The sequence below is a fragment of the Oncorhynchus mykiss genome, chromosome 8 (genome assembly GCF_013265735.2).
Source record: "Oncorhynchus mykiss isolate Arlee chromosome 8, USDA_OmykA_1.1, whole genome shotgun sequence".
In the NCBI taxonomy this organism is placed as follows: Eukaryota; Metazoa; Chordata; class Actinopteri; order Salmoniformes; family Salmonidae; genus Oncorhynchus; species Oncorhynchus mykiss.
Genome location: NC_048572.1, coordinates 46,807,524 through 46,825,274, shown reverse-complemented (window position 1 = coordinate 46,825,274; position 17,751 = coordinate 46,807,524).

The window sequence follows — 17,751 nt, the reverse complement described above, 5'->3', positions numbered from 1 at the left end:
CAAAACTAAATATAAGTGTTGATATGAACTTCACATGTTGGTGCTCATGTTTTTTTTACTGCACATGGAAATGACCATCACCTGTTACTTGTTGTCAGCAGATGATTTAGGTGCAAACAACAATCTATACCAGAAGCTTTTTGTCTTTTGGTTCAAAGTAATGAAGACGATCTTCAACAGCGCCAGATTTCCCAACATGCTGCAGTTTTGGGAGTAGTGGATAATGACCTAAATGAAAGTTGTCTCTCACTTTACTGGTGCTGTTTTGGGGACATACAGTATGTCCCTGTTATCGCTGTCTCATCGTCTGACCTTAGAGGCATGGAGGTTTGACAGCACCCCATATGTCCCAATACTCCCCCCTTCCTTCCCTCCCTCCAGTGCTGCCATTCTGAACGGCAGACAGAGCTCTGAAAGTTGGCACTCAGTTCTCCAACTCAGCAGGGCAGCTATAGAAACGGAGCCAAACTTAGTGGGGACACGTCAGGATGTGAGGAAATTCAATTAAAGTCATTTTCACACCCACCCCAGTTGGTGACACGGGGAGTACCGGTGTGTACTCTGCTGATAGAGGCTGCAATATTGCTTGGCGCTCCTGTAATATCATTGGTCACACTGCTGTTCGGTCATGTCAAATCTGCGAGTCTCACAGGCAGGCTACACTGGATGCAGAACTTTAGCAGAGCGTGAGGCGCTCCCATTCATTTCAATGAAACCTGGGTGTAAACAACATAAAATTACGGATGTGAAATTATTAAATTATTTGCCATTTTTTGTAGTCTTTAATTAAGCTGCCAAAGCAGCAGCTACTCTTCATGGGGTCCAGAAAAATTAAGGCAGTTTATACAATTTTAAAAATACATTCACAGATTTCACAACCCACTGTGTGCCCTACTCCACCACTACCACATATCTACATTACTAAATTCATGTGTATGTATAGTGCGTATGTTATTGTGTGTGTGTGTGTGTGTGTGTGTGTGTGTGTGTGTGCCAATGTTTGTGTTGCTTCACATTGCCCACTGTTCCATAAGTTGTTTTTTTAATCTGTTTTTTAAATCCTCATCAATCCAAGGAGATTTAACAGTTTTTTACAGTCATTTTCTTAATGGGTGCGTGCTTATTAGCAACTGGAATAAGTAGTTGTTTCATAAATGCGTCAAGTGCAGTGTCTGGTTGCTCCTCATTACATACCATAGACCAGCAAATATGATTTACATCAACATATGAATCACTACAAAACTTATTGTATACACTATATTAGACCCAACATTTGGAACTTTGGTTTCCTAGATATGGCTACTATATTGTGATCACTACATCCTATGGATCTGGATACTGCTTTAAAGCAAATTTCTGCAGCATTAGTAAAGATATGATCAATACATGTTGATGATTTAATTCCTGTGTTGTTTTTAACCACCCTGGTAGATTGACTGACAACCTTAATTTCAGGTCCAGTACCATCGTTGGGCCGCGGGTGTGAAAGATTCAGCAGACTGCTGGCATTACACATCTGGATAAAAGACTACTGTAGCTCTGCTGGAGTCACTTTTATCGATAGCTTTGACACCTTCTGGAAACAGAAGATACTCTACCGAAATGACGTCCACCCAAATCATCTTGACTCATGGACTCTCTCCACGCATTTCAAGGCTGCGTTGAAACAATGACTGGTAAATTATCGAGAAAAGTGCTAAAAATAGCCCATATTTACATACGTAGCCTAAGAAACAAGGTCCATGAAGTCAATAACTTGCTTGTAACAGATGACATTCCTATTCTGACTATCTCTGAAACTCACTTAGATAATATGTTTGACGATACAGTGGTAGCAATACATGGTTATAACATCTACCGAAAAGACAGAAATGCCAACAGAGGCGGTGTTGTGGTCTATATTCAGAACCACATTCCTATAAAGCTTAGAGATGATCTAATGTTAAATACTATTGAAGTTAAATGGCTACAGGTTCATCTGCCTCACCTAAAGCCCATTATTGTGGGAAGCTGCTATAGACCACCAAGTGATAACAGTCAGCATCTGGATAATATGTGTGAAATGCTTGATAATGAATGTGATATCAACAGAGAAGTATTTTTTCTGGGTGATTTAAATATTGACTGGCTATCATTAAGCTGCCCACTCAAGAAAAAAATTAAAACTGTAACCAGTGTCTGCAACCTGGATCAGGTTAAATTATTGGCCGTTTTTTGTAGACTTTAATTGCCAAAATCAGTTCTTTAAAATCCATTTTCAAATGTTCCGAGCTAGTCCTCCTGATGTCGTTTGACCCCACATGGACTACGACAGTGTCAGCTCCCAGAATCTGCGGTAGAACAGTCGGAAGCAGCCTTGTTATGTCCTGTACTCGTGCTACTGGGTAGCACAGGGTTTTTGCCTTGGGGACCGAGATGTTTCTCACCATAGAGCTGCCTATGATGACAGCTGGCGATGTTGAAAAGGGCCGGTATCTCAGGCAGCCTCACGGTCTGATGAGGCTGGGAGCTCCAAGGATCTGAACCCGAGGTAGAAGTCACCGGAGAGGGAGACAGAACCGAGAACCAAGACGCAGGTACCTCCGGATCCGATCTTGATTGGGAAGCCACCAAGGAAGAAGGCGCCGGAACCTCGGGATCCAGGGCAGCAAAGCTGTTTCTGGTCTGTGTCAGTTCCGGGCTCAACGTCTTCATGGAGACGCCTTCTTCGACTTCCACGGCGAGTGACGTACCTCCATGGCTGGTTGGTTGGGTCGAGAACAGCCTGTTCTCCAGGGAAGGTGGACACCCCTTCGGGGATGGAACCATACCGAGCACCAGCCTGTGGAGAGTCGACACAGCGGCAAAACTTCCACCAGACCAGAGTGGCGTCCTGCTACTGGGGTGGAAGAAAAATAAAATGTAGGTTGGCGTGGGTTCCCCAGTAGCTTATGTAGGTTTGATTCTTACTTGCTAAGAGTAGCTACTTCACTCCTGTCCTCCGCAAGCAAGCAGTTGCTATATTGAAAGTCAGCGTGGTCCACATTGTCCCTGAACAAAGCAAAGTAACAGAGCTCCTGCAATGCTGGAAATGTTCAATAGCGGCCTCCATTTGAGCCCGCCGAGCCAGCTAGGCGAGCTGGGCTTTCGTGTCTCTCCCCTATATGGAATCTGACAAGATCCTAGGACAGATAGCAGGGCTCACAGTAATTTAGCCCAACAGAGCCGCAGGATTCAAAATAATATAAAAGTATATAAAAACACTGTCAGCTCTCAAACCGATGTCTTTAGTTCAGGTTTCGGCATTCGACAACAAACATACGTCGATGGCAATACAACACAGAAAAATAGTCATTGTCATAATGCACACACTATGAATAGGCTACAGTATGTCATAACTTTTACAAAATCCTTCTCTCCAAAAAAATAAGCAATTTGCAAATATATGGCAATTTTTTTAAGTTAACTTCTGTTCTGTTTGTAGAATGTGTGCTTAGTCATTGTACTGTACACACTGCATCTGTGTGTACAGACATACAGAGACATACACACAGTGTGCAGTGCGCATACACAAACACACAGCCCTCGTGAATTATTCCACGTAGACCTCGTGAATTATTACGGAGGGTGCTCCTTTTAGAGCCATGCCACTTCACCCTAGGCTAGCATCTCACAGCAGCTTAGACATACTGCAGCACACAAACCCTGCTGCCAAACTTGAACCTCGAGGCATTCCGAAAAGCCTCTCAATTATTACACAGGATTTCCTCACCCTTTACTGTAATACCATGCACACAAACATTTACATGTACTCAAGCATGGACAAGCATGCACACACACACACACACACACACACACACACACACACGTACAGACACACATACAGACACACGTACAAACACACACACAGATGCACACACGTACAAACACACACACAGACACACACACGTACAAACACACACACAGGCACACACACACACACACGTACAAACACACACACAGACACACAGACATACAGACACACACACAGACACAGACACACGTACAGACACAGACACACATACAAACACACACACAGATACACACACGTACAAACACACACAGACACACACACGTACAAACACACACACACACAGACACACGTACAGACACAGACACACATACAAACACACACACAGATACACACACGTACAAACACACACAGACACACACACGTACAAACACACACACAGACACACACACGTACAAACACACACACGTACAAACACACACACACGTACAGACACACACACAGTAAGACCTTTGAGACTCTATCCTGAGAGATACCAAGCGTCTTCCTTTGTGATTCTGAAGTGATGACTGCCCCCGTCATTGTATTACCTCCAAATCAACAATCCAGGGTAGAATCAGGCCCTTAATCGATTTTCACCCACTTGATTGCCTGAGAGGCCAACATCACTTGTCCTTGGTAAGAATTCATGAAACTGACAAAAATAGTTCATGAGTGAGAGAGTGGTGTCAGAATTCGAAACAAAAAACATTTATTTCAAAGTTACTTTTAACAATTTACATTGAACATTTTACAAACAGGGATTTACTGGGAGAACTGTGCAGATGCAAAGTTTGGGAAGATAATTTCTGTCAAATGTCTCATTTTTATTTATGTGTACATGTTTTCCAAAAACAAGAATTAAGATTCAACAATGTCTGCAGAAATAATCGGGTGTCAGCTATGACATGACACATTCCCTTCATTTTCATTTAGAATTTTTTTTAGGGTGTAGATCAGCTTTAATATTGCAGATAGATTGTAGCTTCTATCAATGTAATTATCTGCATAATTTCAAACCCCCATATATTTTGGGGAAGATACAGTACCAGTCTAAATTTTGGACACACCTACTCATTCAAGAGTTTTTCTTTATTTGTACTATTTTCTACTTTCTAGAATAATAGTGAAGACATCACAACCATGAAATAACACACATGGAATCATGTAGTAACCAAAAAAGTGTTAAGATTCTTCAAAGTAGCCACACTTTGCCTTGATGACAGCTTTGCACACTCTTGGCATTCTCTCATCCAGCTTCACCTGGAATTATTTTGCAATGGTCCTGAAGGAGTTCCAACATATGCTGAGCACTTGTTGAATACTTTTCCTTCACTCTGCGGTCCAACTCATCCCAAACCATCTCAATTGGGTTGAGGTCAGGTGACTGTGGAGGCTAGGTCATCTTATGCAGCACTCCATCACTCTCCTTCTTGGTCAAATAGCCCTTACACAGCCTGGAGGTGTCCTGTTGAAAAAAATATGTTAGTCCCACTAAGCACAAAGCAGATGGGATGCAGAATGCTGTGGTAGCCATGCTGGTTAAGTGTGCCTTAAATTCTAAATAAATCTCTGACTGTGTCACCACCAAAGCACCCCCACACCATCACACCTCCTCCTCCATGCTTCACAGTGGGAACCACACATGCGGAGATCATCCATTCGCCTACTCTGCGTCTCAAAAAGACACGGCGGTTGGAACCAAAAATCGCAAATTTGGACTCATCAGACCAAAGGACAGATTTCCACCGGGCTAATGTCCATTGCTCATGTTTCTTGACCCAAGCAAGTCTCTTCTTCTTATTAGTGTCCTTTTGTAGTGGTTTCTTTGCAACAATTCAACCATAAAGGCCTGATTCACGCAGTCTCCTCTGAACAGTTGATGTTGAGATGTGTCTGTTACTTGAACTCTGTGAAGCATTTATTTGGGCTGCAATCTGAGGTGCCATTAACTCTAATGATGTCACGACTTCCACCGAAGTTGTTCCCTCTCCTTGTTCGGGTGGCATTCGGCTGTCGACGTCACCGGCTTTCTAGCTGCCACCGATCCATGTTTGATTTTTCCTTTTGTTTTGTCTGTTTACACACCTCGTTCCCATCTCATAATTATGTTCCTTATTTAACCCTCTGATTTCCCTTTCTGTTTTGTGCGCGATTGTCTTTCGTGTGTTGGAGTTCGAGTCCTGTTTTGTCCTTGTTTGATAACGGGATTTTTGTTCCGTTCTTGGATTGTTTTTTTACTCTTACCTGTGTCCTGCGCCTGACTCCTTCGCTATCTTCTAGATAGACTCTGACAAATGACCTTGTCCTCTGCAGCAATAAAAACTGTTTTTTAGAAATGTTTGCAGATTTATAAATAAAAAAAAAAAACAGAAATACCTTATTAACATAAGTATTCAGACCCTTTGCTATGACACTCAACATTGAGATCAAGGTGCATTCTGTTTCCATTGATCATCCGTTTCTACAACTTGATTGGAGTCCACCTGTGGTAAATTCAATTGATTGGACATTATTTGGAAAGGCACACACATGCCTATATAAGGTTCCACAGTTGACAGCACAACCTTCCAGAAGAACAACCATCTTTGCAGCACTCCACCAATCAGGCCTTTATGCTTGAGTGTGCAAACGGAAGCCACTCCTCAGTAAAAGTCACATAACAGCCTGCTTGGAGTTTGCCAAAAGGCACCTAAAGGACTCTCAGACCACCTCTGGTCTGATGAAACCAAGATTGAACACTTTGGACTGAATGCCAAGCATCAAGTCTGGAGAAAACCTGGCACCATCCCCACAGTGAAGCATGGTGGTTTTTCAGTAGCAGGGACTGGGAGATTAGTCAGGATTGAGGGAAAGGTTAATGGAGCAAGGTACAGTACAGTACAATACATTACATTATAGTGTGCTCTACTGTGTACTGTACTGTAATGTATTGAACTATACTTTCTTTACTGTACTGTACTGTGCTCTTCTGTGCTGTGCTGTACTGTGCTGTCCAAGCTTGTGAACCCAACTGTGGTTTGTGACTACTATGATTTCCCATTGTAGCCAATTCTATTGCAGAAATTCCAATTCGGTCATGGAATTTCAAGTTTTAATCAGTAATTCATCAGCAAATTTGATATCAGTAAATCAACTGTAACTAATTGAGGTCTACCTTACCTAGGTCTACCTTTACTTTTTACTTCTGTGAAATGCAATTATCCTCCCTCCTCATGAGGGAGAGAAATTAGAAAATATCTTTAAGATATATGTGTTTTTGAGAATAGAATTTCAAGGCACAGGGTAATGTTCCTTAAACTTAGGCAGAAGAAATTTCTCCAAAACGAAATATTAGTGTATATGCCTTAATTTCTAACAAAATATAGACTCTTACCTTTCATTTGACACCCAACTTGACATGCTCCTATTAACTTGACCAGAGAGAGAGAGAGAGAGAGAGGAGGGCCTACAGCAGCACCTAGATCTTATGCACAGATTCTGCCAGAGCTGGGCCCTGACAGTAAATCTCAGTAATACAAAAATAATGGTGTTCCAAAAAAGGTCCAATTGCCAGGACTACAAATATAAATTCCATCTAGACACCGTTGCCCCAGAGCACACTGAAAACTATACATACCTCAGCCTAAACATCAGCACCACAGTTAACTTCCACAAAGCTGTGAACGAGCTGAGAGAGAAGACCTATGCCATCAAAAGGAACATAAAATTCGACATACCAATTAGGATCTGACAAAAAATATTTGAATCAGTTATAGAACCCATTGCCCTTTATGGTTGTGAGGTCTGAGGTCCACTCACCAACGAAGAATTTACAGTAGGACAAACACCACATTGAGACTCTGCATGCAGAATTCTGCAAACAATATTATCCGTGTACAACATAAAACACCAAATAATGCATGAATTAGGCCGATACCCACCAATTGAAAAGAGACGTTAAATTCTACAACCAATTAAAAGGAAGCGATTCCCAAACCTTCCACAACAAAGCCATCACTTACAGAGAGTGAACCTTGAGAAGAGTCCTCTAAACAAGCTGGTCCTGGGGCTCTGTTCACGAGCACAAACAGGCCCCACAGAGCCCCAGGAAAGCAACACAATTAGACCCAACCAAATCAATGCTGTTCATCGACTACAGCTCAGCATTCAACACCATAGTACCCTCCAAGCTCATCATTAAGCTTGAGGCCCTCGGTCTTAATCCCGCCCTGTGCAATTGGGTCCAGGACTTCCTGACAGGCCGCCCCCAGGTGGTGAAGGTAGGAAACAACATCTCTACTTTGCTGATCCTCAACACTGGAGCCCCACAAGGGTGCATGCTCAGCCCCCTCCTGTACTCCCTGTTCACCCATGACTGCGTGGCCATGCACGCCTCCAACTCTATCATCAAGTTTGCAGATGACACAACAGTAGTTGGCTTGATTACCAACAACAATGAGACAGCCTACAGGGAGGAGGTGAGGGCACTCAGAGTGTGGTGTCAGGAAAACAACCTCTCACTCAATGTCAACTTAACAAAGGAGATGATCGTGGACTTCAAGAAACAGCAGAGGGAGCAACCCTCTATCCACATCGATGGAACAGCAGTGGAGAAGGTGGAAAGTTCCTAGGCGTACACATCACAGACAAACTGAAATGGTCCACCCACACAGAGAGTGTGGTGAAGAAGGCTCACTCACAAACTTTTACAAATGCACAATTGAGAGCATCCTGTCGGGCTGTATCACCGCCTGGTACAGCAATTGCACCACCCACAACCGCAAGGCTCTCCAAAGTGTGATGCGGTCTGCACAATGCATCACCTGGGGCAAACTACCTTCCCTTTAGGACACTACAGCACCCAATGTCACAGGGAGGCCAAAAAGATTATCAAGGACAACAATCACCCGAGCCACTGCCTGTTCACCCCGCTACCATCCAGAAGGTGAGGTCAGAACAGGTGCATCAAATCTGGGACCGAGAAACTGAAAAACAGCTTCTATCTCAAGGCCATCAGACTGTTAAACAGCCATCATTGACACAGAGGCGCTGCTGCCTATATACAGACTCGAAATCATTGGCCACTTTAAAACCTCTCTAGGGTACATGGGACGGTAGACCCCCACCTGGCCAACATCCAGTGAAATTGCAGAGCGCGAAATTCAAACTACAGAATTGTAAATATTTAACATTCTTTAAAATACACATGCAATATGTCAAATTAAAGCTTAACTTCTTGTTAATCCAGCCAAGGTGTCAGATTTCAAGAAGGCTTTACGGTGAAAGCAAACCATGCGATTATCTGAGGACAGCACCCCATGAAACAAACACAGACAATCATATTTCATCCCGCCAGGCGCTACACAAAACTCAGAAATAACGATATAATTCATGCCTTACCTTTGAAGAGCTTCTTCTGTTGGCACTCTAATATGTCCCATAAACATCACAAATGGTCCTTTTGTGATTAATTCCGTCGTTATATCTCCAAAATGTCAATTTATTTGGCGCATTTGATCCAGAAAAACACTGGTTCCAACTCACGCAACATGACTACAAAATACCTAATTAGTTACCTGTAATCTTTGTCCAAACATTTCAAACAACTTTCCTAATACAACATTAAGTATTTTTTTACGTAAATAATCAATCAAATTTAAGACGGGATAAACTGCGTTCAATACAGGATGAAAGCTTTCAGGTCACACGCCCCAACCACAACAGTACACTTCACTCTACCCTCGTTCTGAACAGGGCCACTTCTTAATTTCTCAAAGGAAAAACATCAACCAATTTCTAAAGACTGTTGACATCCAGTGAAAGCGATAGGAACTGCAAGTAAGTGCTTTACAAATCTAGATCCCCATAAAAAAACTAATGGAAAAGGGGTTTCGTCTGCCAAATAAGTTCTGTTATACACATAGACATCATTCAAACAGTTTTAGAAACTTCAGAGTGTTTTCCATCAAATACTACCAATTATATGCATATCCTAGCTTCTGGGCCTGAGTAGCATGCAGTTTACTTTGGACACCTCAGTCATCCAAACTTCCGAATACTGTCCCCTACCCCGAAGAAGTTAATAAATGGATCACCAGTCACTTTAATAATGCCACTTTAATAATGTTTACATATCTTGCATTACTCATCTCATATGAATATATTGTATTCTATACCATCTATTACATCTTGCCTACGCCGCTCATCCATATATTTACATGTACAATGGGGAGAACAAGTATTTGATACACTGCCGATTTTGCAGGTTTTCCTACTTACAAAGCATGTAGAGGTCTGTCATTTTTATCATAGGTACACTTCAACTGTGAGAGACGGAATAAAAAAAACAAAAAGGATCAGTCTGTTATAGGATCAGTCTGTTATGTCTTATCTGGTTTACTTTGTGAATTTGGTTCCTCTCTAGGTTTCTCCCGAGGTTCCTGCCTTTCTAGGGAGTTTTTCCTCTTCTCTCAGAGGATCTGAGCCCTAGAACCATGCCTCAGGACTACCTGGCCTGATGACTCCTTGCGATCCCCAGTCCACCTCGTCGCGCTGTGGCTCCAGTTTCAACTGTTCTGCCTGCGGTTATGGGACTGTGACTTGTTCACCAGACGTGCTACCTTGTCCTGGACATGCTGTTTTCGACTCTCTCTCTCTACCGCGCCTGCTGAACTCTGAATGATCGGCTATGAAAAGCCAACTGACATTTACTCCTGAGGTGCTGACCTGTTGCACCCTCTACAACCACTGTGATTATTATTATTTGACTCTGCTGGTCTTCTATGAACGTTTAAACATCTTGGCCATATACTGTTATAATCTCCACCCGGCACAGCCAGAAGAGGACTGGCCACCACTTAGAGCCTGGTTGCTCTCTAGGTTTCTTCCTAGGTTCCCGCTTTTCTAAAGAGTTTTTCCTAGCCACCGTGCTTCTACATCTGCATTGCTTGCTGTTTGATGTTTTAGGCTGCGTTTCTGTATAGCACTTTGTGACACCGGCTAATGTAAAAAGGACTTTATAAATACATTTGATGGAAATTTGATTTATTCTCCGGCTGTCCCCATAGGAGAACCCTTTGGTTCCAGGTCGAACCCTTTGTGTTCCAGGTAGAACTATTTTGGGTTCCATGTAGAACCCTTTCTACACAGGGTTCTACATGGAAGTTGAAAGAGTTCTACATATAACCAAAAAGGTTTCAACCTAGAACCAAAAAGGGTTCTTCTAAGGGGATGGCCAAAGAACCCTTTTGGAACCCTTTTTACTAAGTGTGTGTAACGAATGTGAAATGGCTAGCTTAGTTAGCAGTGGTGCGCGCTAAATAGCGTTTCAATCGGTGACGTCACTTGCTCTGAGACCTTGAAGTAGTAGTTCCCCTTGCTCTGCAAGGGCCGTGACTTTTGTGGAGCGATGGGTAACGATGCTTCGAGGGTGACTGTTGTTAATGTGTGCAGAGGGTTCTTGGTTCGCGCCCGGGTATGGGCGAGGGAACGGTCTAAAGTTATACTGTTACATTGATGCTGTTGACCCGGATCACTGGTTGCTGCGGAAAAGGAGGAGGTCAAAAGGAGGGTGAGTGTAACGGATGTGAAACAGCTAGCTTAGTTAGCGGTGGTGCGCGCTAAATAGCGTTTCAATCCGCGAAGTCACTTGCTCTGAGACCTTGAAGTAGTAGTTCCCCTTGCTCTGCAAGGACTGCGGCTTTTGTGGAGCGATGGGTAACGATGCTTCGTGGGTGACTGTTGTTGATGTGTGCAGAGGGTCCCTGGTTCGCGCCCGGTTATGGGCGAGGGGACGGTCTAAAGTTATACTGTTACAATTGTACAGCACAAACAGATTTGGGACCAAGTTAATACGATGTTGAGGGTTAAATAAAGGATTAAAGGGTTGAAGGTTGAGGGTTAAATAAATATGAGATGTAGGCTCACTTTTGTGGGATTTGCTTGTCTCGACATCATTTTGAGATTATGGACTACATAATCTGCGTAATGTGCCAAATAGCATGCTATCTGTGAGGAGTTCTACCAACCTCATTACTCTAATGTGGTATGTGGGGAAAACGATGGGCGCCTGGAGATTAAATACACTGTATGTTATATCATCTAAAAAAAAATCTACAGAGCTCTATCCTTTGTTTCCTACCTAGGGAAACCTTCACTGGTCTGGGATCAGAATTTTGGAGTACAGATGAACAAAGAAAAAAGGGATGGGGCTAGGTTTGAAGATAGAGATGCAGCTGTCATGACGTGGCCCTTTCTGGTTATAGATCGTGGCATCCCCCTCTCTCTCTCCTACACCCAGGTTCTGTTATCTCAGGTTGTAAATTCCTGGAGGAGACTCTCTCCCCTGGCCATGCAGAAAGATTGTAACAGTAGAACAAAGTAACTCCTTCCACATCACAGAACTTGAGAACTGAACAATATCCATGTTCAGTTCTCAACATTATCCATGTTTTGGAGAAGCCACCTAAAATGAATGAGTAAAGATTAAACTATTTGTGAAATGATGTAATGTGACGTTAAACCGTTACTGTGAGAGAATTGTGTTCCCTTTAAAGTTGAACTAAGTCATTGGCCCGCCCCATGAGCACCGACATGATCTGGCTCATGGGACAGCCCTTTCCTATTGTTATGAATAAATCCCCCTCCTGAAGAAATCCTCTTCAGACCACATGTCCCTCGATGAACACCGGGGGCACAGGTTGAGTTCAGACCACAAAACCTCAGTATAAGCTTAGGTTGTAATGGTTGTTGAATTCCTAACCATACCACGTGGAGCATTGGCTACATGGCGGGAAATGGTTAAACTCTGAGACTATCGATCCTGACAGAATAAGAGCAAATCTTAGATACTACTTACTAGTTTGCAGCTAGAAATTATGTCAACCTGGGATGCGAAGACCTACAACCGCCGAAACATCTATTCTATAAAGAACATTTCTGAATGACACTCTGAAGTATCCAATCTAACCATGAAAGACTTCAGGGAAGCAGAGAGGCGCTGGGATGAACTTTCCAACAAAACGACTGATGATTTCAACAGAGATCACGACGACACACAGGGTGTAAATATATATTGATTGCAATTATTCCCGAATGAGTGAGCGTTCAAGTGCAAAGGATTAGCATTTCAATTAATATAAATATCAACTGTGTAGCGACTCCTTCTGTTCTTTCCCGCCTTTTCAGTCCACACCCACATCCCTTTGTCCACCAAGCCATCATATCGGCTTAACCCCTTATCATTTCCTTGTAACCATATCTACTGTGTTGTTTGTTTTTGCAATCCTGTGATTATTTAGTGAGTTGGCAAATAAATGATTAAGACAATTGATGTATGGATGATTCATAGTAAAGGCTGGGTTCGTGCAGATTACCAACAATTTACTACGTTTGGAATGAGACTAACGTGAGGTAAAGAATAATTCATTAATTAGAAGACTAATTGATCAGTTATTAAAATATCTGAAGAGTTATATTAGGAAAATTCTAACTTTGTAATTAGTTAGATTTTCCTTGGTGCCCCGACTTCCTAGTTAATTACATTTACATGATTAGTTTAATCATGAAATAATTATTACAGAAAATTGATTTGATAAAATAACACAACACAGCCATGATTTAGTGTAGTTCAGTGGCGTGCATTCATGGATGCCAAGGGAAGCCCCCCTCCAAAAAATGGACAAAACATTTTACAAAATAAAAAACTATCTTTCGTCTTTTTTCATAATTTTCCTTCAATTCACAAGAGGCTGAATGTATCTCACTGGAGAAACCCTCCGTACGAGTGAAGCAACACCAAGTTAAACAGTCTGACCAAAAGGTGTATGACATTGTTGCCGCCCGTAGCATATAATTCAATAACAAGGGAATCCAGCAAGCATTTGGTCTCTCTTGATAAAAAAAAAAAAAACATTACAAAATATAGCCAATCAACATTGAGCTAAACTGAGTGGCTCAAATGTGAATGGTCCTGGCAGACCAAACAAAAGTGTCAAGAGAAGCCAATTTGGCTTCAGACCAATCACATAAGTTTGAAAGCAAAACGTAATAAACAGAAAAAATGTGAATTGTTGCATCTCGTTGTGTTGTTGTCCTCCGGTGGCTAGCTAGCTAGTTAAAATCATCCCTTTCCTAAATTAGCCATAGGATGGAGATTTGGATTTGGACTTGTTGTTTCACTTAATTCTCCGTACTGGCCAATGATTATAAAGGCGATTGGGATCCAAACAAAAATTCATACATTGTGCCCCTGGCCTGAGAGGATGGAAGTTCAATATGTAGCTAGATGTAGTAGGCTAATGTTAACTAGCTGGCTCCTCGTTGCCCATGAAAGGAAGTTAGGCTAGCGAACAAATATTTTAGCCAGGTAGCCTAGGACAACAAAACTAAAAGCGTGTCATGTATGACAGAGTCATAGACCGTTTCGGCAACATGAAAGAGAGGAGAACGGTACTTGCGTTCCTCTACAAGTAGGGTGAGTCAACATGTGTTTTCTACTTGCACGCACACGTGCACACACACAGTCTTGTTTAAGTAACCTTGTGGGGACATACAATTCAGTCCCATTCAAAATCCTATTTTCCCTAACCCTAACCTTAAACCTAACCCTAACCCTAACACCAACCCTTAACCATAACCCTACCCTAACCCTAAACCTAAACCTTAACCGTAAACCCCCTAGAAATAGCATACGACCTTGTGGGGGCTAATAAAATGTCCCCAGCTGGTGACATTTTTGTACATTTACAATTATTGTGTTGTCTACACAAGTACAGTAAAAAACGTCCACACACACACACACACACACACACACACACACACACACACACACACACACACAGTCTTGTATAAGTCACCTTGTGGGGACAAAATTCAGTCCCATTCAAAATCCCCTCTTGCCGCTCCGATCCCTTTAGCGGGATCATTTTCGTCTATATCCGGTGAATTGCAGAGCGTCAAATTCAAATTAAATTACTAAAAATATTTAATTTTCATGAAATCAATACGCCAAAACACAGCTTAATTTGTTGTTAATCCAGCCGGCGTGTCAGATTTCAAAAGGGCTTTACGGTGAAAGCAAACCATGCGATTACGTGAGGACAGCTCTCAGCAGACAAAACATTACAAACAGCTAGCAGCAAAGTAGATTGGTCAAGAAAGTCAGAAAAGCAATCAAATTAATCACTTAACTTTGATGAGCTTCGTATGTTTGCACTCACGAGACTCCCAGTTACACAATAAATGTTTGTTTTGTTCGATAAAGATTCTCTTTATATCCAAAAACCTCCATTTGGTTGGCACGTTTTGTTCAGTAATCCACAGACTCATGCGGTCACGACGGGCAGACGAAAATTCCAAATAGTAGCCATAAAGTTCGTAGAAACTTGTCAAACGTTTTTTATAATCAATCCTCAGGTTGTTTTTATAATAAATAATCGATAATATTTCAACCGGACAGTAGCCTTTTCAATAGCAGAGAGAAAGAAAAGGTCTCGCTCCCAGCGCATGCATGCACAACTCTGAGGACATCTGGCTATCCACTGCTGCGATGTGATCATTCTTGCTCATTTTTCAGAATAAAGTCTAAAGACTGTTCACACCTGGAATCTGGATGATATCCCTTTAAATGGAGGATAGACTTGCAATGGAAAATAGAAGTTTCAGAAAAACAGCACTTCCTGGATGGATTTTCCTCAGGTTTTCGCCTGCCATATCAGTTCTGTTATACTCAGAAAATTTAGAGTGTTTTCTATCCTAATCTGCCAATTATATGCATATTCTAGCTTCTGGGCCTGAGAAATAGGCAGTTTACTTTGGGCATGTTTTTCATCCAAACATCAAATACTGCCCCCTAGCCTTTTAAACCCTAACCCTTACTCTAACCTTGGCATTAACCTTAACCCTAACATTAACCCTAACCGTAAACCCCCTAGAAATAGCATTTGACCTCATGGGGACTAACAAAATGTCCCCAGTTGGTCAAATTTTTGTTCATTTACAATTGAAATGTTGAAGTTGAAATGATGCTGGAATGGTGGAGGCAGCTCCTGTTTTCTTTGTGACTGGTGATAACTCTTCGTGGCTCTAAATCAGTAGTTGTTTAGTAGTCCATAAATGTTAACTTGCTTGACCATGCTGTAGGTCATGTAACTGTTTGTTAAATGCAATATGCTTTGTTCACTGGACAGATGTTGCTCTCCGGTATTGTGATGAAACACGTTGTTGAATTTATTCTACTACTGTGTGACTGCCTTCTTATTGTCTCTGCCCTATGCTTATATATTATGGTGGCATATGAACTAACAGGTTGAAGAGCAAACAATGCAATTATTACAACACATAGGTTGCAATACGTTTTTTTCCCCTTGCTTGTCTTCCCTAGTGATTTTACTTAGGCATCCCTGCTGTTTTAGTTTGTGGGGAATTTGTTTCTTCCTCATAGCTCATTTCAGTAGCTCAAACCGTAGCTCTATTCAGTTATTTTCTGTTTTTCCCCAAGATCTTTCTATTTCATCACAAAACTCTTCTTCTAACGAGTTACTCTATCACTCACATAGAAAACCAATTTATGTCTGATTTCGGTCCGATTCCTATGCGTGAAACAAAGGTCAACAAAAGGTCACGAGAAGCCTCAAAAATGCAATAACTCTGTGGGCACAAACTGGTTGAATCAACATTGTTTCAACGTAATTTGTCAACATATTGTGACGTGGAATCTACATGAAAAATACATTGGATTTGAAAAAGTAATCAACAACAGATTTTATGTACAAATTCTGCATATTTTGGGTTTTTCTATGTTGAAAATTGGTTCATTTTAAGGTTGTTTTAAGGTTACATTTCAACCACAGAATTATGTCATCATGTTATATGTTATAAAAAAACAAAAGGCTGGGCAGCACCTTCTACTGGAGAGTTTATCTACAGCTTTCCATTTGGTCTCCATCTGGAGACGTGAATCCAACACAGCAATTATTAGTTTGTGGACAAACTGGATATTGAATTGTTTTTGGTTGTCAACGCAACCAAATATAATTTGAAGGAGATATATCTTCTGCTTTGATAGTTCAATCTGTGCAACTGGCTTTAATTCCAGTTTGTCAAATGAATAAGAGATTGGTTGGATTCACGTCTCCATTTCAACTTTAAATGCACTTTAAATTATAACGTTTGATTTAGTTCAATTCATTAACCATTTTTGGTTGAGATGGAGATGTGAATCCAAAATATAAATTATTCATCTGTAGACAAACTTGAATTAAGACCAGACTAAGTATGGGGCACAAAAGATACATCTCCTTCAAATGTTGATATTTGTTTGCATTGACAACCAAACACAATATCACTTTTGCAATACAGTAAATAGTAGCGTGGGACGATAGCCCTAATGTTGGAAACAAACATCTTTATGATGTCATCCAGAGTTTTATTTTTTGTTTTCCAAGCTACAGCACACAATAGTTTACATAAACCAAAGGGTTTAGCCTGCTTGGTTTGTGTTTTCATTTTTGCCATGGGCAAAATATTGCGATACTGGTATAGTCACAGTGTTACGGCTCTCGTTGGTGGTAGGAAGAGTGGACCAAAGAGCAGCGTGGTAAGTGTTCATGATTCCTTTTATTCAAACACTTAAACAAAATAACAATGCGACCGCGCACAGTTCTGTCAGGTACAGACACGAAACAAAAAACAAGATCCCACAAAACCAAAAAGGAAAATGACAACTTATGTGATCCCCAATCAGAGACAACGATAGACAGCTGCTTCTGATTGGGAAACACACACACACACACACACACACGCACACACACGGCCAAAAACAAAGAAATAGAAAACATAGACTTTCCCACCCGAGTCATACCCTGACCTAACCAAACATAGAGAATAATTAGGATCTCTAAGGTCAGGGCGTGACACACTGTCACGTTCGTTGTAATGAGTAGACCAAGGCGCAGCGTGAG